Source organism: Triticum aestivum, chromosome 7A (assembly GCF_018294505.1).
Source record: "Triticum aestivum cultivar Chinese Spring chromosome 7A, IWGSC CS RefSeq v2.1, whole genome shotgun sequence".
NCBI lineage: Eukaryota > Viridiplantae > Streptophyta > Magnoliopsida > Poales > Poaceae > Triticum > Triticum aestivum.
This window is the reverse complement of record NC_057812.1, coordinates 582,978,988-582,994,577: the sequence shown is the minus strand read 5'-3', so window position 1 is coordinate 582,994,577 and position 15,590 is coordinate 582,978,988.

The window sequence follows — 15,590 nt, the reverse complement described above, 5'->3', positions numbered from 1 at the left end:
CATAAAGTTTCACAGAAAAATAACTTTTTTTTATGGCCTATGCAAAAAAGACAAAACATTATGTCGTGAAACACTATTTAGTAGCACTGAAATTTGTCTTTTTTGCAGAGGCAAAACAAAAAGACATTTTTTTCATAAAACTTTGTGCGGCGCACACACATTTGCGAACTTGTATGTGCGATATTTTCTTTTGATTTTTTTGACATTTTAAAACATGCTTAAAATGCATTTTATGAAAAGTGGATGCATATGTCCCTGGATTCAGATGGTGCCCTCTCGTGTGAGTTCCCGTTTGCGATGCCTGCAAATAAAACAATCACCTATCTTCTTTTTAATAGAAGTATCTTGCCGGGCTCTACGTGGACTTGTTTTTTTCCCTTTAACATACATACACGGGTGTATGAGTATTCGGGTATGTATGTGTGCTTGCCTGTACGCGTCGTGAGTAGTCGAGTATGTATACGTGTGTCTTCGGCCGCCGCAGGTATTCATGTATGTACATGCAGTAAGTATCGGATGGTCATGATCATGTCATCACCGTGTACTTGCCCACAATGCATGAATGAATCACTAGCATTATTTTTTGAGGGGAGAATGAATCACTAGCTAATGTGCTAGTACACGTGTGTATGCTTGACGTTGTATTTTTCTTTCGTCTTCTTTTTCTACAATGCCAAGTATAAGTATTCTGACATAGCTCCATACAAAACCACTTCAAACAAAATAAAACACAGAGGCATCGGAAAGAGGAGTAAAAAATGTCATATATTAGCTATAGGGGTAATATTGTCATTTCATGTGCAAGTTAACACCGTTAGCTCACAAAACGGATGGAAGTGTTATATTGGGAATAAAATTTAAAGTCGATGTTAGATAGGGAAAAAATATTTTATCGGTGTTAAATAGGGAAGATGATTTTAAAGTAGTGTTATATAAGGAATTCTTTCTCAGTATAACTGCATGCCTGCAGACAAAGTTACGGTTCTATGTATGCAGCAGCCGGTAGCATGAGGAGATGAATCGGTTGAGATCAGTGACACACAACCTAGCAGCTTGCTTCATGCTAAACGGACTTCGTCACTTTAAGCAGGCAACGTTCATGAATGTCCATTTACATAAAGCATAATAAAAGCGTGAATAACTCATTTGTTGGGCCTATAAATTGAGCTGGTGTCCAGCCTTAGTCCAGAGATAAGCTTCGTTCATGTGGTCATATAGGAAGCGTAATGTTTTATTCATGTCATCTATGAGTTGGAATTTCTCACAAAAAAACCCATATAAGTTAGGATATTAGAGGACAACTGATATGTTGCACCCTGTCCACTCGTACAACCTTTGATCTATGACTTCTCCATCGGTTTATTGTTGCCAGGGGTGTGTCTTCGCCACCGCCTAAGCCGTCCAACGAGCTGACAAAGAAGGAGCTCGTCCAGCCGATGGTAAACTTGCCATCGTCGATGAAGTGTGGCATGGGGCCATAGGAGAACTTGCTATGGTCGAGCCAAGAAGGCAACGACAACACACCCCTTCTGAGCACAATAGTGCTAGATGAGCCCTTGATCAAGCTGATAATGTCGGAAGCGACTCGAAGCTCTTGCGGCAAGATATACACGGTCTTTGTGATAAGCTTGGAGGCGATACGGACCTTCTCCGACCTGAACGTGAGTACGTTGGCCCGTCGTGTTAGAGATATCTGTATCTGTTTAAACTCTTTCTTCCTCCTTACTCTTTCTCTCTCGATCATCATGTATCTGGACTTATCCTTGCAATAGTCCAAGACTTGTACGTCACGGCAAGCTTTGCCCTCTATCAATATAAACCACACGCAGCCCTGCGGGGTAGAAACGCTTCCACAATTTTTTACATGGTAATCAGAGCCCTTCCTCTCGTACATCTAGCCTACCTCGAATAAAATCGATCTAGTTGATCCCAAAAGAAAGAAGAGAGCCGCCGAGAGGAACCCATGGCAGGCACCGCCGCCAGCACCGCTGCTTCCACCACCGCTTCCACCGCTGCCTCCATAATGGCCTCCACCATGGCGCCCTATCCTTCCAATCCGTAGGCCTCACTTTTGTGGCGTCCTCCAGCTCCATCAACAGCCCTACCTCTCTCGGCGCACCTCCATCAGAGAAGCTCACGAGGACAAACTTCCTTCTCTGGAAGGCCATCGTGCTACCCCAGATTAAGGGAGCACAGATGGAACACTTCTTGGACGCCACAAGCCCGGCGCCTCCTGCCACTCTCACCGTCACCAAGGACGGGAAAGAAGAGCAGATCTTCAACTACGCCCGCACAATCTGGTACGCTCAGCAGCAACAGTTACAAGGTTATCTGATGGCATCTCTCCCCCGTGAGGTTCTTGCCCAGGTGGTGACTCTTCAGACACCGGCGGAAGTGTGGACGGCGATCCATGCTACCTTCGTTGCTCACACACAGGCGCAAGAAATCAACAACAAAATCGAGCTTGCTAATCTCCATAAGGGGAACTCCACTATGGCGGAGTATCTCGCCAAGATCAAGGCCCTGGCGAATGAGATCGCCACCATCAACGCACCCCTCACCGATCGGGAGATGACCTCCTATGTTCTAAAGGGACTGGACCTTGAGTACAACACCGTGGTGTCAGCCCTTCAAGCCCGCGTCGAGCCCATCACCACCGCAGAACTCTACAGCCAGCTCCTTAGCTTCGAGGCACGCGTCAATCTTCTGCAAGGTACGCATCATCGCCAGTCTTCTATCAACAGCGCCTTTTGTGGGCGCGGCAATGGTGGTCGCGGCCATGGTCACCAAGGCCGTGGTCGTGGTGGCGGTCATGGCGGGCGCAGCAACAACCACGGTTCGCCCCGCTCTGGTGGTGGTGATCGTGGGGGTGGATACAACAACAACAACACCCATGGCTCCTCCTCCAACTCTCGCCGAATCAGGTGCCAGCTTTGCAAGAAACAGGGCCATGAAGTCATTGACTGTTGGCACCGGTATGACGAGGACTACGTGCCTGATGCACGTCTTGTAGCCGCTGCCATCCGGGAGCAAGGAGGAGGTGATGGTGATACGGTCTGGTATGCGGACTCCGGCGCTACGGACCATGTCACAAACGAGCTAGAAAAGCTTGCTCTTCATGAAAGATATCATGGCAATGATCAGATTCACACCGCAAGTGGTGGAGGTATGGAAATTCGTCACATTGGTCAAGCTTCTATTAATTCCCCTAGCCTTAAACGTGATCTACTTCTAAAACATGTCCTTCATGTTCCTCAAGCCGGCAAAAATCTAGCATCTATGTCTCGTTTAACTTCTGACAATAATGTTTTCTTTGAGACTCATCCCACCTATTTTTTCATAAAGGGTCGGGCAACGAGGGAGCTCATTCATCACGGTAAATGCATTGGAGGACTTTACCCCATCACATCAAGAGTCTTTAGTCGCAATCATCATTGTCAAGCTTATTCTGCCATCAAGCCCTCACTGGCAAGGTGGCATCAAAGATTAGGACATCCCTCGTCAATAGTAGTCAAGCAAGTAGTCAATAAAGGCAATCTTTCATTGTCGAATAGTTCAAATAATGAGTCTGTGTGTGAAGCTTGTCAATGTGCCAAGAGTCACCAACTTTCCTATCCTATTTCGAATAGTGTGTCTCATGCTCCTTTGGAGCTTATTTTTAGTGATGTATGGGGTCATGCAAGAGATTTTTTGGAAGAAAAAAAATACTATGTCAGTTTTATCGATGATTATAGCAAATTTACTTGGATATATTTGCTTAAGTTCAAATCTGAAGTTTTTTCTGTTTTCCAAGAATTTCAAAAACTTGTTGAGAGATACTTCGACAAAAAAATTCTTGTAGTCCAAAGTGACTGGGGAGGAGAGTATGAGAAACTCAACTCTTTCTTTTGCAACATAGGCATTGTTCATCATGTGTATTGTCCCCATGCACATCAACAGAATGGCTCGGCTGAAAGAAAGCATCGTCACATTGTTGAAGTTGGTTTATCTCTTTTAGCTCATGCATCCATGCCACTCAAACATTGGGATAAAGCCTTCATTACGGCTACTTACCATATCAACCATTTCCCTAGTCGAGTCATTGGCAACACCACTCCGTTAGAACGATTGTTTCATCAAAAACCATATTACAACTCCCTCAAAAAATTTGGGTGTGCATGTTATCCAAACTTGCATCCATATAATCGCCACAAACTTGAGTTTCGCTCCACTCAGTGTGTTTTGCTCGGACATGGTAACCTTCACAAAGGATATAAGTGTCTAGAGATTGCAACGGGCCGTATCTATATTTCTCGGGATGTTGTTTTTGATGAAACACTCTTTCCTTTTGCCAAACTTCACCCCAATGCCAGAGCTTTACTACGTGCTGAAATTTCCCTTCTTCCAGACTCCATGTCAAATTCTGATCACGGGGGTGAATTAATTAGATCTGGTCATGTGCAAAAATCCATGGAAAATTTTGATTCTGATGACACTTGTGAAGAAGTAGGGCATGATTTTATGTATGCAGATGTTGCCAAACCGGACGCTGGATCCCAGGAAGATGCTGCATGCAGTCCTATCGGCCGATTGGCACGATCCGAGGCAGATCTACCTGCAGGGGCGGGATACCAGGCGCAGTCTGTCGCTGCAGAGGGGCGGGTGGCCAACAGCCCACCAGGTGCTGAGCCCACCAGCCTAATCAATGCGGGTGTGGATGACTTGTCCGTTGCCACGCAGTCGCTTGTTGGGTCCAGTGGGGCGTGCACACCCGACCGCGTCCCTGGCGCTACGCGGAGCAACGCTCTTGGACGGGGAAGCCCGAGACTGGTCTCACCTGTCGCATATGCGGCCTTGGATCTGCCGCTGGATGTTGCGGCTGATGCATCCCGATCTTCTGTGGCGGGATCTCCAGCTACAGAACCTAGCTCTCCTGGATCTTCTGTGGAGAGGTCTACAGCACAAACAGCAGCACCCGTGCTCCCTCTTCGACATACAAGATCTCAGTCAGGCATTATAAAGGAAAAAAAGTACACCGATGGTACGGTCAGGTATGATAAAATCAAGCATGCATTTTTTACTAGCACCGGTGAGCCAACTCATTTGCATGATGCCCTTGCTCATAAAGATTGGAAGAAGGCTATGGATAGTGAATATGATGCACTTGTTAAAAATAGAACTTGGCACTTAGTTCCACCAAGAAAGGATGATAATGTGATTGATTGTAAGTGGGTTTATAAAATCAAAAGAAAGGCTGATGGCAGTATAGACAGATACAAGGCTAGACTAGTTGCAAAGGGTTTTAAGCAAAGGTTTAGTATTGACTATGAGGATACTTTTAGTCCTGTTATTAAAGCAGCTACTATTAGACTTATTCTGTCTATTGCTATTTCCAGAGGATGGAGTTTGCGACGGCTAGATGTTCAGAGCGCGTTTCTTCATGGTGTTCTTGAGGAAGAAGTGTTCATGCGGCAGCCACCAGGATATGTAAACAAAAGCACACCACATTATGTTTGCAAGTTGGATAAAACTTTGTATGGGTTAAAACAGGCCCCAAGAGCCTGGTACTCAAGGTTGAATACACAGTTACAGAAGCTTGGGTTTACACCATCAAAGGCAGATACCTCATTATTCTTTTACAGTAAGAACAATATTACCATGTTTGTTCTTGTTTATGTTGATGATATAATTGTTGCCAGCTCCAGTCTAGATGCCACTACTTGTCTACTCAAGGATCTGAAACTAGAGTTTGCTCTTAAGAACTTGGGAGATCTTCATTACTTTCCTGGAATTGAGGTCAAGAAGGTAAAAGATGGGATACCTCTTACACAAGAAAAATATACCATGGATATTCTCAGGAGGGTAGGTATGGAAAAGTGTAAGTCTGTTAGTACACCCATCTCTACTTCAGAAAAACTTACTGTTGAAACTGGAGAAGTACTTGGATCAGAGGATGCAACAAATTATAGAAGTATTGTAGGTGCATTACAGTATCTGACTCATACACGTCCTGATATTTCCTACTATGTGAACAAAGTATGTCAGTATTTACATGCTCCTACTATAGCTCATTGGACTGCGGTAAAAAGGATTCTAAGGTATCTCAAATTTACAGAGGGACTTGGTCTTCAGATTGTCAATTCTCCGTCTCTTCTTGTATTTGCCTATTCTGATGCAGACTGGGCAGGGTGTGCTGATGACAGGAGGTCCACAGGTGGCTTTGTTGTGTTTCTTGGAACAAATCTTGTGTCGTGGAGTGCAGGAAAACAGGCTACAGTCTCAAGGTCAAGTACGGAGGCAGAGTATAAAGCTTTAGCAAATGCTACAGCTGAAGTGATGTGGATCCAGACATTGCTTCATGAACTTGGGGTCAAAGTCCCACAAGCTGCAAGATTATGATGTGACAACATTGGTGCAACCTATCTCTCAGCTAATCCTGTTTTTCATGCACGTACAAAGCATATGAGGTCGATTTTCATTTTGTCAGAGAAAGAGTGGCACGTAAATTGCTTGATATCAGGTTTATACCAACATGAGATCAACTTGCTGATGGATTTGCAAAACCTCTCACGATGAGAAGGTTAGATGACTTCAAGTACAATCTCAACCTTGGTAAAATTCATGGGGTTTAGATTGAGGGGGAGTGTTAGAGATATCTGTATCTGTTTAAACTCTATGTTCCTCCTTACTCTTTCTCTCTCGATCATCATGTATCTGGATGCATCCTTGCGATAGTCCAAGACTTGTATGCCACGGCAGGCTTTGCCCTCTATCAATATAAACCACACGCGGCCCTACGGGGTAGAAATGCTTCCACAATTCCTTACACGTTAGCGACTTCTTCGATTGCGAGGCCTTCGACTAAGTCTTCAACCATGTCGTAGCACCCTCGGATCGTGCAGGTGTTGGGGCTCATGCACTGCTTGATGGATTTTTTTGTCGAAAGAGACCACCTGCGTGAACGAATTGCCAAAAGAACAACATGCAGATGAATTTAACAAAAAAGACCTCCTCGTCCGTGGCAGCAGGCGCGGCAGGCGACACGTGGCACCTGCCGCCATGCCAGGAGGCGGCGGATTTCCCCATCGCCACACCTGCAGGCGGCCAGCCGGCTAAAATGCATTAGGTATAGTGCAGCCATCGGAGCACGCGTCCACTGCTGCAACTATCGCTCGCAGGCTGACAACAGCAGCTGCACGGAAGGTGAGGTGCGGGCCAAGCCGCCACCGCAGCTGGCGGCACCGCTAGCCGACATTACCACTGTGGTAGATGGCGCTCATTCCCATGCTCTCGAAAATTGTTGTTGCAACTGAGGTGACAGCACCCAAGAGCGTGATTTCCGCTTAGTTTTACTTTCTGAAGTGGAGGTGACACCGATGCCTTGTGATTTGGAATCGGATTCCCGCCTGCGTGATTTCCGCTTCCTGCCGCACACCCAAGAGCGTTGATATTTGCCGCGTGTGATGAGACACCACGATGCTGGAATCCGATGCCGCGATAGGTGAGTTCTAGCTTGTTCTGTCGACAATACAGTGCTCCTCTCCTTTTTATATGCACAACCGCGACTCCGTGCGCATAGACTCTCTATCAAATATCTCTGGTTGCCTTCACTGCCTCTCTACTCTCTCTAAGTCTACAAGAATACACAGAAAGGAAAACTTGGTAGCCACTTTCACTCGTGATTTTGGCCGATTTAGAGTTGGATTTAGAAGATGGTGAAGTTGAAGAAAAGTTAGATTAAGGTAAGATATATCCATTTTTGTTGGTTTCGTTTGCATGCATGATGTTTTTGTTCTGTTTGATTAGTTTCTAAGTGTGTATTCTATGTTGTTTTAGGCATTATTTCAACACTTGGAGGAGTCATTTGGAGTTTCTGGAGTAGGATTTGTCGTGCAAAGTGAAGTACGAAGGGGAAGAGCGAGGTATGAGCTTTTCAATATATGAATTTGTTTTGTGCATGCACGGTGGTAATTAGTTAATCTTTTAGCTCGTCATTAGCTATGCGATGTTAGTGCTTAGAGGTTAAAAAATTCCAGACGACAAATACAACATTTATACTATTTTTTACGAAGAGTAGGTTGAAGATGTTGTATCAATGTTAGTTGCGTCCATTGGTACTGACATGCGATCAGATCTTAATATGGTAATTAATAAAAAAATTGTAATGCAATTGTTCATTGCATGTGGTATGTTTATTAATAAGTCTATAGATAGGAAACCGTAGGTCTATTTTGTTATGTCGCAATAATCTAAATGTTCTATGTTAATATTACATGCTAATGTACTTAATGATGTATGTAATTAGGTAAAATAATTTATCTTAGTAGCAAATAAGGAGGAGATGACGTGATTGAAGAAATTGGGTTTCCATCTTCGCTGTCCCTTTTGAGGTGATGGCCACATACATGCATGCAAATGCTATTTTCATACTTTTGATAGCAGAAAGAAAAATCTGTGTGTAATATTGATGTTCATGTGATAATAGGTTGACTCCGTTTATATAATACTAGTGACGGATATTTATTCGAACTATTTTGATGCTTAATTGCATTCGCAAGCACATCCATCTTGGAGCTGAGGTATAAATGATGTCGTAATTTTGTTAATATTTTTTATATTGACGTACTGTTTTAAATAATGTGCATGCCGCTGCGAATATTATTATTTGTAAATAAATGGTTGTTATCGTATGATATGAAAAAACTATATATAAAGCCAGAAGAAATTAAATGTTTTACTCATATGATATTAAAATGTTATTATTGTATTGTTATGTTTAGTGGTTATTTGGATAGCGAGTAATTACCCTCGGTTTTGTCGAAACCTGTTGTAAGAAATTTTGTAGAAAACCAGTTTTTACTAATAGTCGTTTTTCCAAAAGCTCAGTTTTTGCATGTTATGAGAACCAGTTTAGGATATTTTTGGGGTAGTTAGAGAAAAGCAAATAGAGTTTTAGTTTGTGACGCTCGTAGACAAGTTTGAGAATACTGTGCAACCATTGCCCATCTTAAACATTGAAAAAAATATTTTCACGCAACCCTTTCCCCTCAATATTTTCCCGCCAACTCTTTCCCTCCATATGTTCCCGCCACCCGTTTCCCGCCAACCCCTTCCCGCCATATCTTCCCGCCACTCGTTTCCCGCCAACCCCTTCCTGCCATATGTTCCTACCAACCCTTTCCCACCATACCATAGTCGTTCTTTCCTGTCATTTTCTCCTCTCTACCTATAAAACCCCCTTCAGACGGAGGTGGATAAGCATTCCAGTGTAGTGTAGTCGAGATGTCCCATTATCCTTTCGATCATAGTTTTCACCCTGGGATGAGCAGGACTCTTCTGAGGCTAGCTACCGATTTCAGGATGGACAATAGGATAGTTCCATGGGACAAACTCGTTGGTAGTGACACCATAATGAATGAGTTGGCTCACGAATTACGTAGGTCTGGGTGGCCTGAAAGGACCTATAAGGAGGTATGTAAAGAACTTCTTAGGTTGCATGCAAGGTGGAAGAAGGTAGTGGAGCCGAAGAGTGAAACTTTCAGAAGGACAGCAGCAAAGCATCCATTTTTATGGACTGGCGACAGTGAGGACAAAGATGATATCTTCATGCCGCCGCTTCCAGTTTCTGCATCGTCAAAGGGCAAGAGTTGCATCGTCCAAGGGCAAGAGTACTGCATCCTTTAAGGGCAAGAGTTCTGCATCGTCCATGGGTAAGAGTTCTGCATCCTCGAAGGGCAAGAGTTCTGCATTGACGGAGGATGACGATGATGCCTTCATGTAGTTTTTAAGCTGTATTCTAGTTCTACCGTTTAATTCAGATGTACTTGCATTACTAGTTTGTACTCTTTTATTGTAGGGCATTATGGTATATCTTAATTTCATTTTGTAGTTGTTGCACGATGTTCGATAATTAGTGGAGGGAAAGAAAATGCCACTAATTTATTCTAAAACTATATTTTTTTTCATTACGACACGGTACAACTGAAAATAAGATACATCGTACTATTGAAATAAAGCTACATTTAACTACTGAAATAAAGCTACATTAAACTACAGAAATTAAGATACAAACGATTGCGAAATTTAAAATACTAACATAGGAATCTACTGAGTCCAACGTGGATATTTTCCTTTTCCATCGCGAGCTTCTTCTGATGTCTTAGCCTCACGAGCCCTTTCTTTCTCTCTCTGTCTCTCCGCCTCACGAGCCTCCGTTCGCTATCCACTACTAGAAAAAGGGCCATTTGTCCCGGTTCGTAAGTCCCATTTGTCCCGGTTGGGGAACCGGGACTAAAGGGTCGGTACTAAAGCCCTACACCTTTAGTCCCGGTTCTTACACCAACTGGGACAGATGGGGCTCCACGTGGCCGCTGCAGCTTGCCCTGGTAGGGGGGCTTTTGTCCCGGCTGGTAGCACCAACCGGGACCAATAAGCTACCACGCGTCAGCATTTCAGGGGCTAGGGTTTTTATTTTTTTCTGAATGGGGGGGAGGGTTGGGGGTTTTGTATGGTTAATTTTGGGGGGTTTCATATATTGTGTTAGGTAGCTAATTAATTAATAGAGAGAAATGTCCACTCTTATCTCCATGCTTGGTCGACGCTACGTACTATACGTATAGAGAGGCCCTCGACACGCTAGCTAGTAAGCAAATGAAGGAAAGCATTAAGTACAGAAGTTCGTCATGAACATATTCATACAGAGAGAAGTGATATAGACCTCTCCTTCTCCGAGAGATTGGTCGAACAACAAGTTTTCATATATCTATCCGGGGCTACTGGCTACATATATACAATATTAAGATCTCTTACAATATAATCCCCTAATTATATATGAAGCCAGCTTCCAGATGGTATTCTCCGGCTTTATTGATGGCGTGGTCAAGAAAGAATCCCGCCAATTCCTCTTGAATTGCTTTGATGCGATCTTGTGGTAGGAGTTCATCCTGCATCTGCCACATCTAATTTGAATAAGGGGGTCAATACACAAAATGATGGCAATATAATGAAATTGTGAATATTATTGCTTACGCACATCAAATTGTCTTTAGAGTAGCCCCGGGTTCTTTTTCAAGTCGCGTTGTAGATGAACTCGCAAACATAGTATCCACAGTAATCATTCCCTTGTTCCCGCCACAAGCACTTTACGAGAAATAGAGGTCAATCAAATTGATAATGAAGCATTGTAAATGGCATCGATGAAAGTAGCTAGAATCAACGGGATCGAGATGCGCGGAACTAGCTAGCTAGTACTACTTACTTTCGGGTGTGTCCATCGCAGCTCCCCCGGCAGTCCCGGAGCTTGTGCAGTGAATACTTTCCAAACCCTGCGAGACAAAGAAAACAATTACTTGATATCAGGAAATGAACAAAAAGTTGCCGATATGGTGCGATAATGATCGATTGAACTTACTTCTCGAGCATTTTAGTCATGTCTGCATAGGTCTTGGGAGATTTTTGTCTCGGGTCTAAGATGGTTACTAGTCCCTGCTCAAGCTTAATCTCCAGGAGAATATAGTGGAAGCTGCGCACGCATGCATAACTCATCAATTACATTACTATAACCTCGAGTAATAGGGAAAACCGAATATGCACAAGACAGTAACACTCACTTGAAGTTGTAAGGAAAGAGTATTTTATCTTTGTTTAGATTTTGAAGCAACGATTTGAGCAAGTTGGCCTCGGTTTCATTAGCATCAAATTTAACCATATATTCATCTATGAGATTTGTGTTAATGAACCCAATATCATAGATTTCTGCTTTTCTTCATTCGACGATCTTCAATCTGCATAATATAGTGAGGATAATTATATATACATGCAATGAAAGAGCTGAGCTATATATATATATATATAGAGAGAGAGAGAGAGACTTAATGATAGAAGTAGTACTTACAGACAGTAGCAAGTGACCATTAATTTATCAAGGGCCTTTTGATTGAACCACTGGAAGAACTCCTCAAATGGAACAGACAACAGTTCAATTTCAACGAGGTCGTGCTCCTGTTTAACTCTCAGCGTCAAAGTATCCTTCCCCCAGACTCGCTGCATGTTTTCATGTACCAATCATGGAATCTTCGCATCATCGTTGTCAGAGTAGTTCCATCTCTGATGAGAGGCTTCATGTACTGTTATTTGTGTTCGTCCACCTCCATTATATCGTAATGTGCATTGTCGGGTAGGTAATCTCCAAGATTGGTATAACCGGGCACCATCCTCGGATCATTAGCGACGATATCACTAGACACCTTGAGCGGGGGGAGGGGGGACGATTGGTTCGCTTGTTCGCCGAGCTGGTCAATTTTTTTCCCAGCTCGTCGTTCTGCTAACCTTCGATCACTGGTAGTACCTCCCGATCGCTCCGCTTCGATAAATGACTTTCCAATAAAGCGCTCATAGTTAGTTTTCGGCGGAGACGGTGGTGGTTACTTCAGGTCATCGAGTGTGCGCTTTGCTTTCACCAGATCTATCTTCTCCTCCGGAGGTGTATGTTTCTTTGCTTTCATTGCTTCAAAGAAGTCCCTCACTTCGGCTTCCACGATCTTCTTGTTTTCCTCCACGGACCTCTCGTATGGTAACGTCTCTAGAGGCTTTAGATATGGGCCGAATCTGAATTGCCTCCCGCCTCTGGCTGTACTACTAGATGTCGGAGCAGACGGAGCGGCTGTGGCTGTCTTCTTTGCTTGCTTACGAGGCAGAGGCGAACGAGTACGATGCACCGGAGTAGCCGGAGAGGCGGTGGGTCTCTTTCGCCCTTGCTGACGAGGTGGAGAAGGAGGAGGCTGGCTGCTCGGGCGCGCCGGCGCAGGCAGAGAAGGAGGCGGAGTGCCACCACGCGTCGGAGAAGGAGGCAGAGTGCCCTAATCACTCGCCGAAGGAGGGGGCGGAGTGCCCTGACTCGCAGGAGGAGGAGGAGGCGGAGGCGTCCAGTTCGGAAGATTGATGAGCTCCTTTCGCCATAGGCATGTGATGACCCACAAGTGTAGGGGATCTATCGTAGCCTTTTTGATAAGTAAGAGTGTCGAACCCAACGAGGAGCAGAAGGAAATGATAAGCAGTTTTCAGTAAGGTATTCTCTGCAAGCACTGAAATTATCGGTAACAGATAGTTTTGTGATAAGGTAATTTGTAACGGGTAACAAGTAATGCAAGTAAATAAGGTGCAGCAAGATCCCAATCCTTTTTGTAGCAAAGGACAAGCCTGGACAAACTCTTATATAAAGGAAAGCGCTCCAGAGGACACATGGGAATTATCGTCAATCTAGTTTTCATCACGTTCATATGATTCGCGTTCGGTCCTTTGATAATTTGATATGTGGGTGGAATGGTGCTTGAGTACTGCCCTTACTTGGACAAGCATCCCACTTATGATTAACCCTATTGCAAGCATCTGCAACTACAACAGAAGTATTAAGGTAAACCTAACCATAGCATGAAACATATGGAACCAAATCAGCCCCTTACGAAGCAACGCATAAACTAGGGTTTAAGCTTCTGTCACTCTAGCAACCCATCATCTACTTATTACTTCCCAATGCCTCCCTCTAGGCCCAAACAATGGTGAAGTGTCATGTATTCGACGTTCACATGACACCACTAGAGGGATGACAACATACATCTCATCAAAATATCGAACGAATACCAAATTCACATGACTACTTATAGCAAGACTTCTCCCATGTCCTCAGGAACAAGCATAACTACTCACAAATCATATTCATCTTCATAATCAGAGGGGTATTAATATGCATAATGGATCTGAATGTATGATCTTCCACCAAGTAAACCAACTAGCATCAACTACAAGGAGTAATTAACACTACTAGCAACCCACAGGTACCAATCTGAGATTTGGATACAAAGATTGGATACAAGAGATGAACTAGGGTTTGAGATGACATGGTGCTAGTTAAGATGTTGATGGAGATTGAACCCCTCCCGATGATAGGATCGTTGGTGATGACGATGGTGATGATTTCCCCCTCCCGGAGGGAAGTTTCCTCGGCAGAACAGCTCCGCTAGAGCCCTAGATTGGTTCCGCCTCGTGGTGGCGGAGTTTCGTCCCATGAGCTTGCATATGGTTTTTCCCCGACAAAAGACTCCATATAGCCAAAGATGGGCATCAGAGGGCCACCAGGGGGCCGACGAGGCAGGGGGAGCGCGCCCAGGGGGTAGGGCGCGCCTCCCACCCTCATGGACGGTGGGTGGCCCCCCTCTCGTACTTCTTTCGCCCAATATTTTTTTATATTCTGAAAATAATTCCCGTGGAGTTTCAGGACTTTTGGAGATGTGCAGAATAGGTCTCTAATATTTGCTCCTTTTCCAGCCCAGAATTCCAGCTGCCGGCATTCCCCCTCTTCATGTAAACCTTGTAAAATAAGAGAAAATAGGCATAAGTATTGTGACATAATGTGTAATAACAGCCCATAATGCAATAAATATCGATATAAAAGCATGATACAAAATGGACGTATCAATTCCCCCAAGGTTAGACCTCGCTTGTCCTCAAGCGAAAGTCGAAATCGAAAAATATGTCCACATGTTTAGAGATAGAGGTGTTGATAAAATAAAATACGAACATGAGGGCATCACGATCATTCTTAGAACAGCAACATATACATATATATATTGTCATATGATCTCTTATGCTAAAGTAACAATTCAATCACAATTTCAAGTATGAATCAGAAACTTCATTGAGAACCAACAAACTATAATCTCAGTCACTGAGGCAATTGTAATTTATCATAACATCAAAAAGAGTCAATAAGAGCTTTTTAGCAAGTCCACATACTCAACCATCATTTAGTCTTTCACAATTGCTAACACTCACGCGATATTTATGGTTATGAAGTTTTAATCGGACACAAAGAAAGATAGGGGCTTATAGTTTTGCCTCCCAACCTTTTACCTCAATGGTAATGTCAACAATAATAGTTCATGAAAACTCACATCAAATTAGCTATATATATATCAGGATCTTTCCAACACACTGTGCTTGCCAAAGAATAAAATGTAAAAAGGAAAGGTGAAGATCACCGTGACTCTTTGCATGAAGTATAAGACAAGAATAAAAGATAGGCCCTTCACGGAGGGAAGCAGAGGTTGTCATGTGCTTTTATGGTTGGATGCACAAAATCTTAATGCGAAAGAACGTCACTTTGTATTGCCACTTGTGATATGGACCTTTATTATGAAGTCCGTCGCTTTTATTTCTTCCACATCACAAGATCGTATAAAGCTTATTTTCTCCACACTAATAAATCATACATATTTAGAGAGCAATTTTTATTGCTTGCAACAATGACAACTTACTTGAAGGATCTTACTCAATCCATAGGTAGATATGGTGGACTATCATGGCAAAACTAGGTTTAAGGATATTTGGAAGCACAAGTAGTATCTCTACCTGGTGCAAAGAATTTGGCTAGCATGAGAGGGAAAGGCAAGATCAACATGTTGGACGATCCATGACAATATAATTTATCTTAGATGTAAGAAAACATAACCCATTAAGTTGTCTTCCTTGTCCAACGTCAACTCTTTAGCATGTCATATTTTAATGAGTGCTCACAATCATAAAAGATGTCCAAGATAGTATATTTATATGTGAAA